Here is a 19,513-nt window from a genome sequence, read left to right as displayed (position 1 = left end):
GTTTTTGAAACTTGAGATTTTTAGAATAATTTTAGATTCTCTCATTGATAAGCAGAAACTCTTGATCAGAAGCTGTCCTGCACAGGGATGAATGTACAGCTGTATGGCCACTGTACCAGACTCTTGCTGTGCCTGGTTCTTTCCTTTCATTGCAAGACCACTTCATTTAGTGACAGTGGGTTGTAGGGGCTTAAATATGTCCCCAAAGTCATAAAATAATGCTGTAACCAAGGATTGGCATTGACTGTGCTTAGACTGAACCCTGTTCCTGCACAGAGAGGGGGACCCCAATTCTGCTACCCTGCGTTTACCACTGCTCTCCATTGCACACAGGACGTTCAACTAGATGGAGCGGTGGTCTAATCTGACGTGGCAGCTCCTACATTTTTATCTTTTTAAGTGCTTTACTTACACGAATTAATTCTGAAAACACTCTTGTGATGTTAGTCATTGTTATGATTCCCATTTTAGAGACCCTGTGTCTAATTCTTAATTATACTAATTCTTCCTTATGCTGGTGAGGTTCTGGATCTGTGAAAGGGTCTCCCAACTCAGGGAGATGGATTGCAGAAATGTCAATGGCAAAATGAGAGTTCATTGCCCTATAGCAATTCTCTGTTTCTCTAAGGTTGGAGAGAAATATTGGAAGACGAGTATAAAAGAGGCTCTGTTGATTTGTACTAGGGGCTACAGAGGAGTTGCATAGCTCAAGCCTGTATTGGCCAAAATGAAATTATTGAGATTGTGGATACTCCTTTCAGTGTGGCCACAATCTCATAAAAAGAAAGTGAAAGCCACCTCTGCTGCCCCTTCTTTTCCTTTTACTGGAATACATTATCAGAGGATCGACACACCCCCTTCACCCCCCCCCCCCCCAAAAAAAAACCAAAACCCCCCAACAAATCCAGAATGAGAGGCAGTGAACTTGAGGGAGGGAGGAAGAAACTGAGGCTTGCCCAAGAATGAATAGCAAGCCATTTTAAAAGTAGTCATTATGTGCTGAAACCAGAAGGATCTTCTGTCTTTCTGTATGATAAAACTACCAGTGAAATGTATTGGAAGATAATTAGGAGCAAACAGGCAGGAAAAATGAGTGATGCACTACTCTTCATTTCCTGAGCCTGTCTTGTTCGTCACCTTGCAAGCTGCTGCTGTGTCTGTGGAGAGAGTGGAGGTGGAGATCAACCCTATCTGTGTCTTCTTTCCTCACGGCTTCACCCAGCCCAAGGACATGATGGACAATCATATCTGCTGCAGAAGAGAGGCAGAACTCTACACCCTCCTCTGGCTCTTTGGCTTCCCACTCTATTTATATCCAAGTCTAAGAGAGAAAGTGGTACGGGCAGAGTAGGGACCCTTGCAGCTGTCCCTGAGACAAAACTAATGGTTGGACAGAGAAGCCAGAAGCCCTCGGTGGGGTGGGTTTGGTGGGAATCTCACAGTCTTGGCATGCTGAGGCTGTACAGCTCCCCAGACTGCTAGCAATACTGTTGTTCTTACAAAGGTTTTGTCCCGAATGAGGAATATGAAAATAATTACAATTTCTACTCAGCATTGAGCCTATGGAAAAGCCTCCAGAAACAGGACATCTTTAGATAAGAAAGACTGGAGGCAGAGGCACAATACCTGTCACCTCCAAATGCGGGAAATAAGATTTGTGACTGTGTGACAGGACCAAAGTTAGCAAGAGGGTTATATAGCATGTTTCACGTCAGCATTTAGAACAGAAGTGGGGCCGACGTCCGCTTTAAAGTTCTTCAAATCAAAATTTTAATTGTCTTGCTATAAAAGTATGAGAGAAAATTAAGCCTCCTAACACCCTGAGATACTGATGCTTCTTTCAAAAATCATAGAATAAAATAGAACAGAACAGAATAGAATAGGCTGAATATAACACACGATGCTGTTTAAGTCATTTTAATTTTGGAGCAGAGATGCAATCTGGTAACAACAGTATGGATTGTGATAGAGGGTAGAGAGCGAGGTAGAGAGTTGATGTTTTCAGTGTTTTAAAGTCTTCTGAGGCCTTCGCGATAAGCAACCATATAATCGTACGGAAAACATCACCTGCGAAAGTCACCTCCTCGTTTATCTGCTTTTTAACCAGTGATCAGGTTTCCTTAATTTGTTGTGAAAACGCACTTTCGAAACCTTACTTTTTGGCCCAGTGCAGCCGAAGAGGAAGAAAGGCAGGAGTCTTGCTCTTCTTGTGTCTTCTCAGCCAGACGTTTTATAGAGTTCCCCTAGGTTGCACTGTTGCTTTTCCAGTGAAGGCAAGGGGATTGCACTGGTGCCCGTGAGGGCATGGCTCACTTTTCAGCATCTTATTGCTGGCGGTAATGTGCAAAATGAAGAACAAAAATGTCTCTCGTAGCCCAATTTGCAATATTTTCATTTTTTTAAAAAGAGAGGCTCTTCCGCAAAAGAGGCCATTATATTTGGATTGTCTGAGCGAGAAAAAATATGGAGCCCCTCTGATGTTTCCATTTATGTTTCCCTATTGTCAGGAAATCTCTGAAGGGAATTGCCTTGGGAACTGCACAGTGTCAGTAAAAGGTGCTTTAGGAACCAGTCCTGGACATTTGATATAGTTTTATGTGGTGGGGCTAGTTCTGGTAATGAGTGCAATAGGAAATAAGGTTGGTTGTTTTGCCCCAGAAAATCAAATTTCACATATGACAGAAATGAACTAGGTTAGATGCAAGGCATGGTACCTTTCTCACCTTGGCATACAAAGGTATCTATCTACCAAGCATAGTGGTGCGAGTTAGGAATGATTGCCTGCCCAAAACATAAGCAAGGAGTAGATTTCTGGAATATGTGGACTTTCCAGTCTTTTTCTCTCATTTCTTACATATTGAATGATAACCATATATTCACCCTCTCCAATATGCTGTGCTGGTTTACGTCTCTGAACAAAAAGCACAGGCTTACAGCTGTTTATGAAGACAAGCCAATAAATCTAGAGGAATGTATTTATACAACTTATCCTGAGATTACATAGTTAAACGCCATTTTTTCAGGTAGACAGAGCTCCTTCCTTGCAAAGGAACCAAATTCCTCTCTGTGCCACCCAGATCTGTTGATTTTCCATTAATGTCAGCTCATGTCAGCCCTACTGAGTGTTACAAGTAGCTCTGCAGAATACTTTATATACATTAAAGGAGCAAGTACTCTGCCATTTCCAGGTTCTTCCCGGTCTCCTGTTGTCTTGTGTCCTGCTTTTGGCTGGTGTAACATGTTGCATGTAGAAGTCTGAAAGTGAGGAGCAGTTCTGGTGGTGGCTTTTCCTTTCATCAGTCCTGCCCTTTGCTAGTGGCAAATCCTGGTACAGTTCTCCTAAAGATCTGTTCCAATTCTGTAGCCACACTTTCTTCCTATGGAGTGGGTCTCATACACGTGAGCTTGAAAGCTTGCTGCAGCGCTGATTGCCTTTTCCATAGCAAACAGCAAACTTTATTCAACTGATCAGACTGAGCTTTCAATTCTCGCTGCTTTGGCTAAACCTCCCTGATAGATGCAATGATTTATGTGAAGGAAGAGCAAGCAAGAGGGTGCGACGCAAAGAGAGAGATCATCATCATCATGTATCTAAATTAAAATCCGTGATAAAATCTCAGGAGGGGAAGATGATGTACGTTTTTTGGAGCTGCTCTTGGCCTTTTGCATTTAGACTCCTGGTCTGCTCTTCATTGATATTCAGGTAGAAATCAGGAGGTCTTTGACTTATGTAGCTTCTAGTAGAAGGGGGCCTACTAAGAGCAGGACTTAACAGAGGCGCTTTCTACATTAAGCACTATAAGAGATTTGGGGATCACCATATCAAGAACACATGCTAATAAAATATGTGCCACATAGTAAAAACTCACCTGGGTGAAATGCTGCTCCTTCTGATATCAATGGAAATTTCCTTTTGACCAGGGGTTGCTATGGCAGCAAGCACTGGAAATGAGAACAAGGACATTTTGATATGTCTACACTGTGGATTGCAAATTATGATACCCGAGTTAGTTTTAAACAGTCTTGCAAGAAGTGGTCTAGTTAAGGCAGCCTGGAACGCCACGTGGCCTAATTTACCATGCTAAGCAGCTTGCTTTCCTCTGTGCGCAGGGTCTGTCTGTGCCTGGGGTATCGCAGAGGTAAAGAGGCATTTGAGGGGATGCTCATTTTGGGGTAACGGGATGAGGAACAGACTGTAAGAAGGAGTGGAGGGAGGGAGAAATAGCACGAGAGAGCGCAAGCTAGAAAACAGGAGGAACAGCAGTCCATGGAGTCAACTGAATGGAGGGGATGGAAGCAAAACCAACAGCCACAGAAGAGATGCAGGTTTAGGGGTCTAGGGACCAAAGGGTCTCTTCCCATGGCAGTGCACTTTGCTCCTTGGAAGTCAGCCTAGGGCTCCTGACTCTCAGCATTCCCGTTGTCAGGAAGACACCGTCAAACCCCTGAATGAAGCATCCTCACACTCTTCCAGTGGTCGATCACCTCGTAAGCATCCTGCTGTCGATGACGCTGCCGGCTGAAGTGGTGAAGTTCTGTATTACAGCTCCACAGGTGCTAACCTGCCTCAGCATCAGCAGCAACATGGAATGGCATTGGATTTTTTAAGTTGGCTTTAAAAGAAAACCCTGAGAAATTATATTGAAAATGCATTACTGTAATGTTAATGTTACTAAGTCAAGCACTCAGGAAATGCCACAGTTAATGTTGTCTGTGCAACCTTACTGAGGGCCCCCTGTACCATTACCATAGCCTGTAATTACAGGACTGCACACTGTTTCTTCCACTGTACCCCTGCATCAAGTGGTCAGGTCCTCTGCATATTTCATTAGAAACAGCCCAGAGCTGTTTTGCACCCTGCTGGATTATTAGTTTGGTACTGACCCAGGGAAGAGAAAACTACTTGTCTGTGTCACTGTGCTCTACAAAATCTTCTCATCTGGAAAGGAGTTGAGGCCTTTGATGGCACTGTATTTCTCTGAATTCTCCTTTTCTGTTCTTCGGTAGCGTCTTACCTCCCATAATCCCGTAATATTTCAAATGGGAGCAATTCGTATTTTGGGGAGGCCGGGGAGATGGCTCATAAATAGCATTTGACAGACCTCATTAAGTCCAATGTCCCATTTGCTTCCGCAGTGCATCCCTCTCCTATTGACCCTGGTTAGTTCTTCCTATCATCTGCGCTGAGCCAACGGGCCCCAACGGCCTGGTAGGCAGGTGGGACACAGTCACCCAGCACGTGGCATTTTAAAAGGTGGAAAAGGGCAGGAACCCACCTTTTCCCATAGCAGAGGGTGATAGAAGGAATGAATAATATTGATCCCTCCCATCAGCTCTCCATTAATGGTGAAACACATAAAAACTGGTGCTAGCTTTGACTGGAGGTGCATGTAGAAAAGATGATGAAATTAACGTAGAGAAGTCGCTAGAGCTTCTGTCTGTCTTTTGTTTCTTCTTTCCTTAAGCATTTGTACGCAAAATGCAAAGTGAGGGGGGGAATCCCAGCGTTCCCTCTGGAAGGCCAGCAGTCAGCCGCGTTGCGAATTCCTTCTCTATTTTCTTCCCATGCTTTTGAGCGACGCTTGCAGGTTAGCTGTGCCCATTTAAAAGTTTATATACAGCAGATGTTCACGGAGCTGATCAGGAATTACGGATTTACTGCTGTAACTGCAGCCCTATATGAAATACAGAGAACGTATTTAAAACACAGAGAATATACCTGCCTCGCACAATAAATTCTCACACACGCACCCCCCCTTGCTGCCGTTCGTTCGGGAGGGGACATCGGAGCCTGTGTGCCCTGAAACCCAAAGCAGGTCCCCAGCAAGAACAAGGGAAAGTTCTGGCGGGGCGGGGGGGGTGACGTCTAGGGGCTAAACACGCTGGCAGCTCCCTCTCACAGCAGCGTGTTACCTGCTGCCTTCCCTCTCGAGGGTTGAGGCCGCCAGCCCCACACCTTTTTAGAAGCAGACTTTGCAGAAGTGTCATAAATCTCTGTCTTGCCCGCCACGCAGCGCTGCCGCTGCGCTGGTTATCGCCGGGATTCGTCCATTTGAACTGCACTTTGTTTTGCAGCCCAGGGTAGAAGGAATGGAGCGCTTTGCCACCTATTTGGGGGTATAACTTCTCCCCCTCCCCAGTGCCTGGGACTTGTCTATCCCAATACCCAGTATTGCCTTTTTACAGCATCTCCATCTGTATCCGGCAGGTACTCGATGTGTCTGTGTCTGTGCAGACATCCATGGCAAGGATGTGCTCTCGGAGCTTGTGTAGTTCCAGAATCATAACATTCCAGTGATCCGTCGGGAAAATTCAGCTGACGGGCGGCATGGTCTCGCTTTAACCGAGCCGAAGTAGCAGGCAAACCTGCAGCCCCTTCCCCACCCCGCAGGACAGGTAGCGTTTGAAGGCTGCGGGAAGGCGCGGGTGTTTATTTCAGCGAGAGCTGCGGCGGTGTGTGAAAAAGAGAGGGAAGGGATCTCCCAGCTTTTTGGAGAGGGCCTCTGTATAATGCCATTTGAATCTGTACTTTTTGTTTGGTGGTAAGTTTTAATAGTTATCCTTTGAGGATTTTCCCGGCGAGCTTATCTGAATACACCAACAGTCTTTTTTGTAATATTCGCATTTCCCCTTTGGTTCAGCCGAGCCCACTGACAGATCATTCAAATTCAATTGTTTTATGTCTAAGCCGAACAGCTAATTAAAGTAGGGATGATTAACCTGACTGGCAGTGTCGCTCTCTCTCCCTCGCTCTCTCGCTCCCTCCCTCCCTCCCTCCCTCCTGTTCCAATCAGTCTTTTTCTCACACTCTCCCTCTCTCTCTCTCTGTCTTTTGCTCTACTGTGTGTGTGTGTGTGTGTGTGTGTTTTTTTTTTTTTTTTTCCTCTCTCCTAAACGTGGTCTGCTTGCTGATGGCAGAATGGCACTCGGAGATTTGTGCATTGTGTCTGGTTTCCTACGGGCAGGCTGACCCAGTGCCTCTAGGGACTTATCAATAGACCACTCAGAAGAGACAGAGACAGGAGAAAGGAGGAGGGGTGGGGGGGTGGGGGGGGGAGAGAGAAAGAGAGAGGGAGAAAGAGAGAGAGAGAGAGAGAATCAATATCAAGAATAGAAGGAGCTCCGAAGCCATTTTTTTTTTTTTTTAAAGAAGTATCAGGACTTGGGAAGAGGGTGACAAAGAAGGTTTTTCAAAGAGGCAGTGGAGGAGGTTCTAATAAATTTGGAAGGAAACAGTTCCCTGTCTTGGGAAAAAAGGAGAACTCCTGGCTGATTAGCATTCACACCAGGTATGAGATGTTCCCTACCCCTTATCACTGTCGCAACCGAGATGGAAAAAAGCTTTTTCTTTTTTTCCCCCTTTTTTCTTTTTTTTTTTTTTTCCTCTCTCTCTCCCCCCCCCCCCCCTTTGCTCTTTAAGGAGACGGAGCGAGCGTTTATTTTGGAACGTTGGTTGGTGGTGGCAGGGGGAGCGCGAGCCGTGGGCATTTGTGTGCTGGGAGCAGGGAGAATGGAAGCAGGGCAGCGGGGAGGGGGCGGGTGGGAGAAGAGCCGGGAGTGTGTTACTGTGTCTCCTCTTTGTGCACCCCTGGGGGGGTTACCCAAGTTCATTTCCAGCAGGTGGATTTAGACAGGGAGTTACTTAACGCTTGACCGCCAGTTTTGAAAAAAAGGAAAAAAAAAAGGAAGGGGAAAAAAAAAAAAAAAAAAGGACCTGCTTCCTATGTCTATTAAAGGAAGCTCCAATTTTTTCCCTCTCTCTCCTCTCTCTCTCTTTCCTCTCTTCCTAACCAGACAGCGGGAGGGTTTCTGGCTCCTCGCCAGCCCAAAAGCCTCTAAGTGTTTTGCACTTGTTTCAGGGAGCCCGGGGATTTTTTTCAGCATTTTCACTAGAGAACAAAGAGTTCTTTACAAAGGAAGGGGGAGAGCGAGCTTAACGCCTGAGATATGTTTTTCTATTTTTATTAGGGATTTTCCCCCCCCCCCCCCCCCTAAAAAGAAAGAGAGAGAAGCAAAGCACAGAATGTGTGGCAGCAACAAAATAGATTGAAAGGAAATGCAGTTCCCTTACCTCCAAATTATAATTTGGAATTAATAAGAACAGGAATGGAAGGGGGACGAGACCAAGTGAGTTTGATATGTCATTCTTTTCTCCCTTTTTTTTAACTCTCTCTTTAAATCCAATTGCTGTTTTGCCAACTTACCTAGCCTCTTTTTTTTTTTTGGGGGGGGGCATAAAAGTTATACTGCAAACAGTTTCTGTTTACTTAAAAGATCAAACAACAGATTCCTACTGGGGGGAAAAAAAGAGGGAAATGGGGTGGCTTCGGTAGAAAAGAAATAAATGAGCGGGAACAGAAATCTTTCACTTTCTGTCACTTAGAAAAAAAGTTGGTAATGGCTTGTGGAAGCTAGGATCCTAAAATACAGATGGGGGACTAACGTCTGTGTCCACGGACCCAGCTTTTCCCTGACCATCTGTCTAAAAGTCACCTCTCATTGGCAGCTCAAATGATTAGTCAGAGCTCAGGGATTTTTTTGTTTGTTTGTTTGTTTGCTTGTTTCTCCTGTTCGGTGGGACCCTCTCTCAAATGGTTCCATTTCACCTTCTGAGTTTGGTTCTTTAATCGAGCCCCAAATTGAGGATTTCAGGATAGAACTCCTTGCACTGTAGATTTTTTGTTCTTCTGAATGTATTTCTTATAGATACACTCTTTGTCTATTTCTACATGGAAAAGGCACACGTAATACAGAAGGGAATAACACATCACATTTAAGGAGACGTTTAGATTGGAATTTTATTGCATACAGTGTATAACATACAGGGTATCTTCTCTACAATGTCTCCTGTACAATGGTTAGGATGTTTGAGAATATATACTGTTGCAAATTCAGTAGCTTAAGGAAGCGCTTTCTTTAGCCAAATTCTGCCTGCCTTCCTTTATTGATTTGTATTTTCCTGGCTTTGACAAATTACCAATCTAAAAACTGCATCATACAGCAGTGGTACAGAAAACAAGAGAGGAAGCTGTATATTATATCTCCCCCCAAAAATCAGAAGCTCACAATATACAGAACTAGATCAAATTATAACAGAGTTACAACGATTGTTTCTGGATGCAGGGCATTATTACTACAATACCTTGATTTTTATATTCATGCTGCAGGCTTCCCTCGGAAGAGGTCATCTGTTACAGCTACATAGGTTATCGCATGTGTATCTATGGCATTGTTTTTAAGCAACATCTATGCATTGTGTAAGTGTACACGGAGAATTAGTCCATTTACATCTTCTCATGTGATGAAGGGGGGAAAATCCATCCTTGGGCTCTGCCTGCACTGCTTTAGGAGTGCCACTACCCTACAATGGCAAAAAGTCCTGCAGGATACAGCCCGTCCCTCGCAAAAGTGAAGGGAAACCGTCCGCGACAAGTGAAACGGCCAGTTAAAATGCAGTTTTGTTTTCGTACCGGTATCTAGGCTGGGGGCTTGCACCCCTCCAGCTCCGTTAGCTGGGGCTGTTCCCTCGCCAAAGCTGTGGTGGGCACAGCTTCCCCAGCAGAAGCTGGGGGGGTCGTCGTGGCCTCGAGTCCCCTGCTCTGAGTCCAGGTTCCTTGGCTGCAGGTAACCCAGGTGCTCTGCATTTCCCTGGGTAACAGCAGTAGCAGTGTCGAGTCGAAAGTACTTTGCGGGCTCCCCAGTTTAACATGAGATGCTCGATGGAGAGGGATGGACCACCAAAAAGAGCTGGTCGTTCTGTTGGCAAACAGAACAAACAGAGGAACTTTTGGCAAATTACAAATGCCTTTCTTTTATTTAAAATCCTCGCTTTCCTCGTTCTTCCGGAGAGTTTTCCCAACTCCTGATGTTTTTCATGGTCTGAATGTTTTCTGTGACTTTCCTCTCTTGCTCTCTCACTCTCCAAAAAGGAAAAAAAAAAAAATCACAGGAAAAGTAAACAAAAGAGCACAGAAATGGGACTTGGCCTTTGAAGTTTTCCATAGGATAAGCAGTCTCATTTTTTTTCTGTCTGAATCTTTTTTCTTCTACGCCCCCCCCCTTTTTTTTTTTTAATGTAACACGCTTTTGTGAGCATTTTGTATCTGCAACCGTGGAGATGGTGACAGTACAGGGAGGATGTGACAGAGCTGAAACCTAGTTTTAGCCCCCCTCAATCTCAACTAGAAGGCATCTTCCAGTGGCTCTCACTGCTTCCAGAAGTAGGGAGAAAGATGATAGCTGTCTTTCGGGGACTCCGCGGACCTGACCTGAGAGTAGCACATTCACAGTACAGGAGAAAAGAGGGAGAGGGCAAAAAAAAAAAAAAAGGGGGGAAAGAAAAGCTCTTTGAGCAGTAACACACTGGCTCTTTCTTCCTGCAGGCAATCCGCTCCAGCTCCTGGCGACGTGTCCTGCACTATCAGATATCATATGACTCTTTATTTGGACTCCCGTTAGCAGTATGGGCCTGTTAGGAGGCTGTTTGTTTTCTTTTCCTTTCATTTCCTTCTCCCCAGTTCCCCCCCTATTTTATGTGTGCCTGTGCGAGCGTATCCCTTTTATAATCTCTTTTTTTGTGCTGAAGCTTTATAGAAAAGAAAAAATAAAAAGCCCTTAATCATTTCCCAGGGCTGTTTTTAATCCTCTGCCAAAATTGAAGTTCATTGTCGAGTTGTAAAAATAAATAACACCTTTCGGTTTTATTTCTCTCTTTTACCTCTTCCTTTGCCCTTTCTGGCACTTCTCAGCGTGTCCGTATGCACTCGTGTGTGTCCCTCTGTCTCTCCTGCCTGAGTGGGTGAAGTTGGGATACACCTGTGTCAGTCTAAGGAGCAGTACAGAGCTGCCTGCTGCCGCTCCTGCCACTCTGCGCCGTTCGTTTCACTTTCATAAACTTTCCTCTGGTTATTTATTTCTTTCATTTAGGCACCTTCTCCACACCGAGTTTGAAAAGCTGTCAGGTAGCGATCCCTATGCGGGGCTTTTCTGCCTGTAGGTGAGCAAAGGGGGGAAGTTAAGGCTGTAAGAAAACGAAAGGTTGTGCTGAAGGAATAGAGGATGAAGTGCGAGGTAGAAATCAGACGTGCTTTGTGTACGCCACCCATAAAAGTTTCCTGTACCAGAACGCTGGTGCCTAATAATAGGATGGAGGGAGCCAGACAGCAGCTAGCAATTGGAGGTGTATAGCCAAGTAGCCTTATGGCAGCAATATTTCTGTTACTGAGTCACATTTTAGTTAAGGGAGATGACTTTTTTTCCCTGTTTGTGCTGTCTTTAGCAATACATTATTTAGATAAACACCGCTGCAAAACTTTTTGCCTGAAAATGCAAAGTCACGTCAACAAAAACAATGAATTGCTATCAAATGCATATAAATCATTGCAAGAAAAAAGGTCTGTCTTTCCAAAAGAGAGGTAATGTTTTGTTTTGATTCTTTCCTATGCAATGTTTTAATTTCTGGTTTTGAACTAAGGATTTATTTTGACAAGTGTTAAGAATTGATTTTTAAAGGAGGAGGGGGGGAGAGTTAAAAACATTCCAAAACGAGAGGGTTCAAAGGGGGGAGATTGAGATTTTTGGGGAGGAATTTAAAGCATTTGGGTTTTTGTTTGTTTGCTTCAGTTTTGTGCAACCTGAATTGTAATATACTTTGGCAAGCAAACCAGAAAATGAGCTTTTTACACAACTTTGCTCCCTCTGTAATTACTGCTCTATCTTTGTGGAACTCGGTGTTTTTTTCATCTGAATTCGGTAAGATCATCAAAGCCGAAATCCCGTTTGCACTGTAGAGGCACAAAGGAGTTACTGACACTTTCCGTCAGAGGTAGATGCTTTGGCCGGCCAGTCCTTCCACCAACTTGCACTGTTCAGCAGCTGGCTGCGTGCGGGCCGATTGCCACGCTCCAGGGGGAAGTATGGGCGTATTTTGTGTACGCGATCTGTATACATTTTGTGCTGATACTCCTATTAGCGCAGCTGAAGATCTGTAAGTTTTAGCATTTCCTCTCTGGTGTATACTTAGGCCAGTGTACAAAAGCAGTCCTGTAAGTGAGGCAAATACGTAGTAGAGGTTTGTTTGTTTGTTAGGAATCCAGAAACAACCGTATTTCAGCCATACTATAGGTGTGTTGAACCACATTGAGGTCTCCCTGCTAGGTGGTGGTGTTTCTTATTTCTCATCTAACTGAGACACCTTCCCACTGAGTCAGTGCAGGTTTTCCTGAGAAAGGGTTAATGAAAAACAGAGCTAGAACATCAGGATTTAGGGTGATCCCCTTGAATCAGTGTTGGAAACCAGACACCCCAGAACGTGTCTTTGCACAGCACAGCATCCCTCTGGAGAACGCGGGGTGCACTGGCTGTAGCGGAGATGCTGGAGCTGAGTTGAGATGACTCCTGCAGTCTGAAACTTTATTTGTATATGCCTCCAGTTCCTTCACAAAATTGCCAATATCTCTTCTTCGCTCTCAACAGCAGACCGTTTCTTTTCATTTAGTTTTTACCAGTCATCTCAATGAGGAGTAAGAGACTCTTTGACCAGAGACAACATTTTGAGGCTTCTTTCCTTTTCTCTCTTCCTCTAGCAACTTGAAACCAGCTTTGCTTTAACCTTTCCTGCTTAGGCACATTCATGGTCTTGAGGAAGGAATTACAGACTTTGTTGGAAGAAATTTGGTTTTGAAATTAGTGTTACGAATGTTTAAAAATTGCGTGCTGTTCATGCACGGTACATGATGTTCCCTGTTACTCTACGCACGCTCCAGTGCTCTGAGCAGTCCTAGCTGTGGGTATTTATTTGTGAGCTCGTTCTGGTAGCTGCCCGTGAATTTACTTGACTTGACAATCAGTAAACAGCTCAACGGTAAGGCTAAAGCTCGAGAGCTATGTAAGTGCGAGGTAAAAGGCTTCTTTCAAGTTTTCGGCCATTTCAGTGGATTGTTGCTCAGCATCTTTATTTAAAGAAAAAACCGTTCTCCTCAAACTTCTTTGACTTCATCTCTGCCGAGTAGATTATTCTGTTTCAAAGTTATTATAAGCTCAAATAATGATAAAATACATATTTAGCTACCTCATTAAATAAATATAGTGACGAGCTGCGGAAAGCTGAAAGCCAAGCGCTGCAGCTAATGTCTGAAAGTGTGGCTCTGGGCTGGGCAGAGAAGGCCAGGCTCGTTGCTGCTGGAGTTTTGTTAGCATAACTTGGACTCGGTGGAATTGCACCAAAGTTGTCTTTTGACTTGGCTTAACTTCACTGCTTTCATCTGACTTTTTTTCTAAGCCAGCCCAATCCGGATCTATTCAGCGCTCGCGAGGGTGATAGCCAAGGGACAAAACAGCTTGTCTAACACATGTCTCTTTAGTGCACCAGTGTGTGGTTTGTGGGGCCTCAGACTGGATCACTACTGTCAAGAGAAATGCCTTTTCCTACAGCGTAATAAGTTGTCCTGCTGCTTTCAGATGTCAGAGATCCCCAGTTCAGCACTTGGTGAAAAGGTCTGCTCTCAGAAGAGGTTTCCCTTCCATTTAACGTTTCATTAGTGCATGCAACTCATGTAAATGTGATGTGGCCAGTAGGAGGAACAAATTCTGGTTTATTTTTGCCAAGATGCATGTGTTTATTCTGTGTCTGTATTAATATTATGGTGAGATGGTATTTCAACCTAAACACCTATTTCGGTGCCTTACCACTAAAAAATGAGCTGAGTTGAAATGTCAAGTAGTTGTTCCAAGCTCAGAGGTGAGGCTTATATTATTTTGGAAAGTATGAGGAAAGTCATGGTTATTTTTTTCTTTTTTTTTTTTTTTCTTTTTTAATGTGTGTTGGACAGTCACACTAAGACAGGAGCATTTTCTGATTAACTAATTACTGAAACCCATTAATTTTTCCATTCTCAGTCTATTTTTAATTTTTTTGGTTTCTTCAGTACCAAACGAAAATTATAAAGAGCTAATTTCCTTAAACTAATTAGACTTACAATTTTAATCTCGCAAAACCCAGGAAATTCCAAGCGATGTTTTTTTGTAACTCTGCCATGTTGCACATGCCTCTCTCCTCTTTGAAACCCTTGTATTGGCCTTCAAAAAATCCTGGGAAAACACTCAACACTTGCCTGAGCCAGCCTTGTCGGTCCAAACTCTCCTGAACTTCTGGCACTGTTAGGCATCCAGATCCAGATTTTGTGATTTGAGCTCATCACTTTTGAAAATAACAACATGGAATTTCCAAACATTTCTTGGTATGAACTTAAGATTTTTTTTTTTTAAATAATTAATAAAACAGAGTAATTCTCTTTCCACTGAAGCAGAATCCACATATTCTGGGTAAAATTTCTCATGGCACTTTCCAAAACTTGATTTTGTTCAGATGGCCTTTTCAGTTTTGACCATCTGGAGAGCAGTTAAGTCAGTTACATATAATATTCTTTAGGCAGTCCTCTGAATAGGGCTCCTAAAACTCTTTGACATGTTAATCTCAACTACATATCCCATAAAGCCTAAAGAGCTAGCGTGAGAAATAATTTTTGTTCCCTCCTCCCAGAAAAAAAGGGTTTAGTGATGATTTCTTTGGCTGGAGAATCAGGAAATACCAGTGAAAATTCTGTGTAGGAAGATGCCAGAGTCATCTTCAGTGAAATCAGCTGTTCTTTTTATTTTTATTTTTTTTGGTGACTTTTTTTTTTTGACTCGTTGAAATATATCCCCACAATCTTCAGAAGCGATAGAAAATTATCAGTGCCTCAACAACCCTATACAGATGGAGAGAGCAAAACAGAGCTGATCTGAGGCAGCCTTCCCCACTGATGAGACAAACCAGCAAGTTGGTTTCAGGCTTTAGTTTGTGCCATTGCCTGCACATTGCTGAAGCACCAGGGTGTACCCTACAAGGAACCTTCCTCTCTATAACCATTTTTTCCCTCCTGGTCCAATTCTCTAACTTGTGTTTTCATGAAATTCTCACCAAAGTCAGGGGGAAGTCTCTGGCTGGCAAGCATGGCAAAAATGGACCCTCTCCGAGTAGACTCTCTACTACTCACACAGTTAAAAATTCAAGCCATCACTCATACAAAAAAAAAAAAAAGTTGTTATATAGTGGAAAGCAAAGGGAACATCTATTTGCAGCCTATTCACTTTGTATTATGCTCATGTCAGACAGCATAAGACTGTTCTGGTGCTTGCTTTGGAGGACCTTTGTGAAACTCTGTAGAGCTGCACAAAGCAAAGTCAGCGAGTGAGAAGCAATCTTGTTTCTGATCAAAATGAAGTAATGTGCCAACTAATGATGACAGAAACCTGGAGAGCTGTAGGTGCTCCCTTTTGTCAGAGATACAAAATAGAGATTCAGACTGTTGTTAAACATTGCATAACGTCCTGGCTAAATTTCAGTGAAGGTAATTGTATTTGCCCTCCTTGAATTCCCTCTGAAGTGTTGGTTGCGTAGGGCAATACTCACTTCCCGGCCTGAACCATGCCATAAGGGTATGGAGCATATTTAGGCAGCTGCCACCGCTCACTCCAGGGACGGCTGTATTAGCTCAGTGTTGAGCAAAGTAACCACTTTGCAATTTGATCAATGGCTGAATAATGGCACCACCAAACACTGCTCTTCCATACCTTCATTTGTCTCAAAATGCTTATTATGAAAACTAACGGCTTGGGCCTCTTCCCCTCGGCGGTCTGGTGGTATTTGTAAGAACTATATCCATTTTGCAGATGAGGAAACTGAGGCAGAGATTTTTGAGTGACTTTTCTAAGTTCACACAGCGAGTCAGTGGCAGAGCCAGGAGGATAACCTGGGAATCCTGGATCCCAGTCCCATGCTCTAACCCCTAGGAAATGCTACCCCTCTGAATGTAAGTTATTGTTATTAAGATGTGGTTTATCTTTCATATGAGTTGCCATCTGTTATATTGCCTACTTGCTATTAGTTATGAAAGCTATTCACTTTTTAAACTGTTTTGCATTCTCACAGCTACTTAAGCCCACAGTAGACTTTTTGACAACGGTAACAGCACTTCTCATGTGAAAGAACTGGACAAATATTAACTCATGTTTTTTCAGTAAATTTTTGCAATGCCATAAACCCACAGTTTAGACTGAATTTAAACAGACCTTGAAAAGTCCACGTATTCGATGCTGGTTGGTTCCATATCTGTCAGTTGTACCATAGTTAAGACGTGACTGTATATTCTCATAGATATGATTAAGAAGATAAATTTCCAAATGGTAATTTAATGTAAATTGAGTCATTGATAACTTCATGTGTCTTGGGCCTAACAGCTCTGTGGCTGCTAAGGTCCTTCGAACATGTAGTAGAAAAAATGTATTAATCTTGAGCTCTTAGTGATGCTTCTGGGGACCTCAGTGAGCCAAGGAGAACTAGGTCAGGTTTATTGGAGGCAGTCTGGAAAAGCCCTGAGCAGAAGCTGGAGCAGTAAAATGAGAAAAGGCTCTTGAAAAGTAAAAGTTGCTCTGTTTTTCTCTCTGTGTACAGATGGGTGGTAGAGGAATACATTCATTTAGATCCTCACAATCACCGTTTTTACGGCAAGCTGTGAAGCCCTGGCTTGGGAAAGGGTAATCCGCACAAAGAGGGAGAAATACCCTTGTGGCTGAAGAGGGATGGAGTTGTCCCAAACTATCCAACATCTACTAGCAGGTGGAACAACAGGGGAGACTGCCAAGCAGAGTCAGAGACAGATTGGACGCTGTTGCCTTTTCACCTCTGGAGATGATCAAGCAGCAAGGGCCCTTCTGATAGTCCCCTCTAGTTTCCTTCACGTGATAAAGCCTACTGAATTTCTTAAAGCTCTTATCTTCTGGTGAGCTAGAACATATCTTTCAGAAAGACAGGTAACCTTAAAGCCTTTAAGTAAGGGAATGACCACATATTTAAGACAATTATTCTGAAGGTTTTACAGTCCATATCACTTCATTTGAATCTGAATTGGACTAACTTCAGCTATGCCTTTGTCTGATGTATTAAGGAGCCCTCTACTGTCAGAAATCTTCTCCCCATGCTCGGTATTAATAAACTTTGCTGGTCTGGCTGATTGGTGGTGAATTTTTGACACCCAGAGTACAGTTTGAAGGTACGGGAAGGTGAGTAGTGGAATTTGAAGTGAGACATGAGGAATTATTGATGGCAGAAGAAATGGGTGAATAGAGAAGAGAAGCAGTATGCAGTGACAGTGGGTTTCTTTTTTCTTCCCAAGTAGATGAGGCAGAAATGAAAGAGGTATGTGGGAAAAGGCAACGATCCAGTGGTAAAGAGGGAAAGAGATGGGAATATAAGAGAAAAGGTCTTGAGACTAGACGCAGAAAGTAGTGTGAAAAGAGAAGCATTGTAAAGCCATTAAAGGACAGAAAAGAGAAACAAATGTAGTCTGCTGTGGTCAATAAGGTCAGGACAAATGGGGAATATCAGATTATGTTAAGAGTGTAACAAAAAGTAGCAGTAATTCACCTTGGGTACTATGGTCCACAGCTTCTCAAGCAGTGGGTAGTTTCCTATCTCACAGGAGGCCAGCGGGCTTAGCTCATTATGGCTTTGAAAATGTACTGCTTAATCTTAAGGTTAGAGAGGGGCTGGTACAGTTTTGAAAGGTCTGAACACATTCAGACTTTGTGAAAAAGACTGGCCAAATTTTCTGCCCAAGGCCCCTCTGTGCTCAGGATTAAAACTCCAATGTTCAGGGCATAACGAAAGGGAGGCCTAATTAGGCGAGAGAAAGCTCTTCTGACACACATAGCTATTTTTTTTTTTTTCCTACCGACAAAAGAACAAAGAAGAGGGTAAAACTTTCTTAGGGTAAGTGTACTGTTAGTTTTCTCAAGTTGTTTCTCTTCCAGCCCTCTCCAGAGCGGTACCTCTCTCTGCTCTGGTGGCTGGGACATCGTGATTTGGACATGTTCCTCACCCGCTGCCCGCTCACAGTGCTGCCTGGGACTGGCCACTTAACCCCCTGGCTTCAGATTACTCCAAACAACTCTAAAACCAGCCGGTGGTTTCCCATCTCAGGGGCAGCTGAGAAGATGGGATCAACATGGCCTGTAAAACGCTACGAAATCATTAGGTGTAAGTGGCAAAGTTGCCTTTATCGTTGGGTTGCACGCAGTTCAGCATGAAGAATTCTTGCATCTTCCCCTCAGATGTTGTGTCATTTCTCTCCTGTCTTCTTTTACCTGTGAAATAACTCTGATAATGCTTGTCACGGATGCTACAAGAACGCTGAGTGTGAGTGTAATGAGTTCTTCGCACTTTGAAGGTATTAGTGGTCTCCTCTTAAATCTTGATAAAATCCTTTGGCTGAGGTAAACTTCTGGTTGGTTTCTATTAAGAAAGAAAAAATATTTTTCTGAAGGACTTTGATTTTCTTTTCAAAACACATGCCTAGTCCTAGGCAATTTGGGAAAATAGGGTGAGATAAAAGATAATTTCTAAGTTGCCATTGTAGGCCAAGCACTGAAATGGTGCCAGTCTGGACCAGTCAGACTAGCTTTTAAGAAGATACGTGCTTTTAAAGAAGATGCAAAAAAAAAGCCAGCCCTTCAAACTGGCTTTGTATGGCTGACTTGTCTGATTTGAATGAAGTGCATGGAAGCAAACTCCATAACACTCACTGCTGGAAGTAAACTCCATGACACTCACTGCTTACTAGAAACACATATCTGGGTATTCTTGCTGATTGATGGATCACCAAGTGTTGTATTCCAATATTTTCAAACAAGGCTATCCCCTTGCATTTGTGCAAGCAAATTAAAAAAAAAATCACTCGGAGAAAAAAACAAAAACTGTTGGAAACATGAAAGTAATTTCTAAAGCCATTTCTCCCTGTAGCTGGTATGAGAAGAATTTTCATTCTCTTTAAGGCTATTTAAAATATACTTTGGGGCTAAAATAACAGAGAAGACAATCCAATCCATTCTCAGCCCTGAAACCACAATGGGTAACAGATCCTTGTTGCCACATCGCATCCAGTGAGATAGCTTACTGGAAGAATTGGTCAGAAAAACCTCATTATCGATTGCAAAAAAAAGAAAAGTAAAAGAAATGAGATTGTTCTTTTTCTCTTACTCTTTTTTCAAGGCAGAAAAAAAAAGCAAAACACTGTTTTTATTCTTTAATTGAAAATAACTCCCTGTTTTTTAGTGATTTTAATTTCTGTGAATTTTAATTCTCCTTTTTTACATGAGATGAAATACCAGAAAACAGTGGAAGCAGTTAAAATTTTCTTCTTTTTTTTTCCCCCCATTTTTAATTCCATATAAAAGATTATTCTCTCACTTTCTGCTGCCCTCCTGCCTCTCTCTTCCATATTCATGCAGACTCCTGGCTGACTCTGAATGGCACTTAACTGTTTCACTCATTAGAATGAGCAAGTGGCAGCTCCGTAACTTTGTTGATTTAAGGTGAGATCATGGTAGGGACCACTCTGGATTCTGGAAATGACACAGCTTCTTGAAGATATTCTTTGTGAAGCAAGTAAGGAATATGATAGCATCACTTCTCATC

At 43.1% G+C, this 19,513-nt stretch overlaps 1 protein-coding gene across 6 annotated transcripts in view; it reads left to right on the top strand.

The window, feature by feature from the left end:
• Positions 1 to 19,513, top strand: part of ZBTB20 (zinc finger and BTB domain containing 20) — a 512,445-nt gene that overhangs the window by 389,208 nt on the left and 103,724 nt on the right. The window contains exon 1 of one of the 6 annotated variants that reach the window (XM_052794818.1): positions 7,074 to 7,289. The exons of 4 other annotated variants lie outside the window; for them this stretch is intronic. The gene's annotated coding sequence lies outside the window, so the exon portion shown is untranslated. Of the gene's footprint in view, positions 1 to 7,073; positions 7,290 to 7,693; positions 8,128 to 19,513 lie in introns of those variants that run through there. One more of the 6 variants, XM_052794819.1, reaches the window with a different exon arrangement.

Source organism: Harpia harpyja, chromosome 8, assembly GCF_026419915.1.
Source record: "Harpia harpyja isolate bHarHar1 chromosome 8, bHarHar1 primary haplotype, whole genome shotgun sequence".
Lineage (NCBI taxonomy): Eukaryota > Metazoa > Chordata > Aves > Accipitriformes > Accipitridae > Harpia > Harpia harpyja.
Note: the sequence above shows the minus strand (reverse complement) of the source record. Positions and strands in the feature narration are given on the sequence as shown.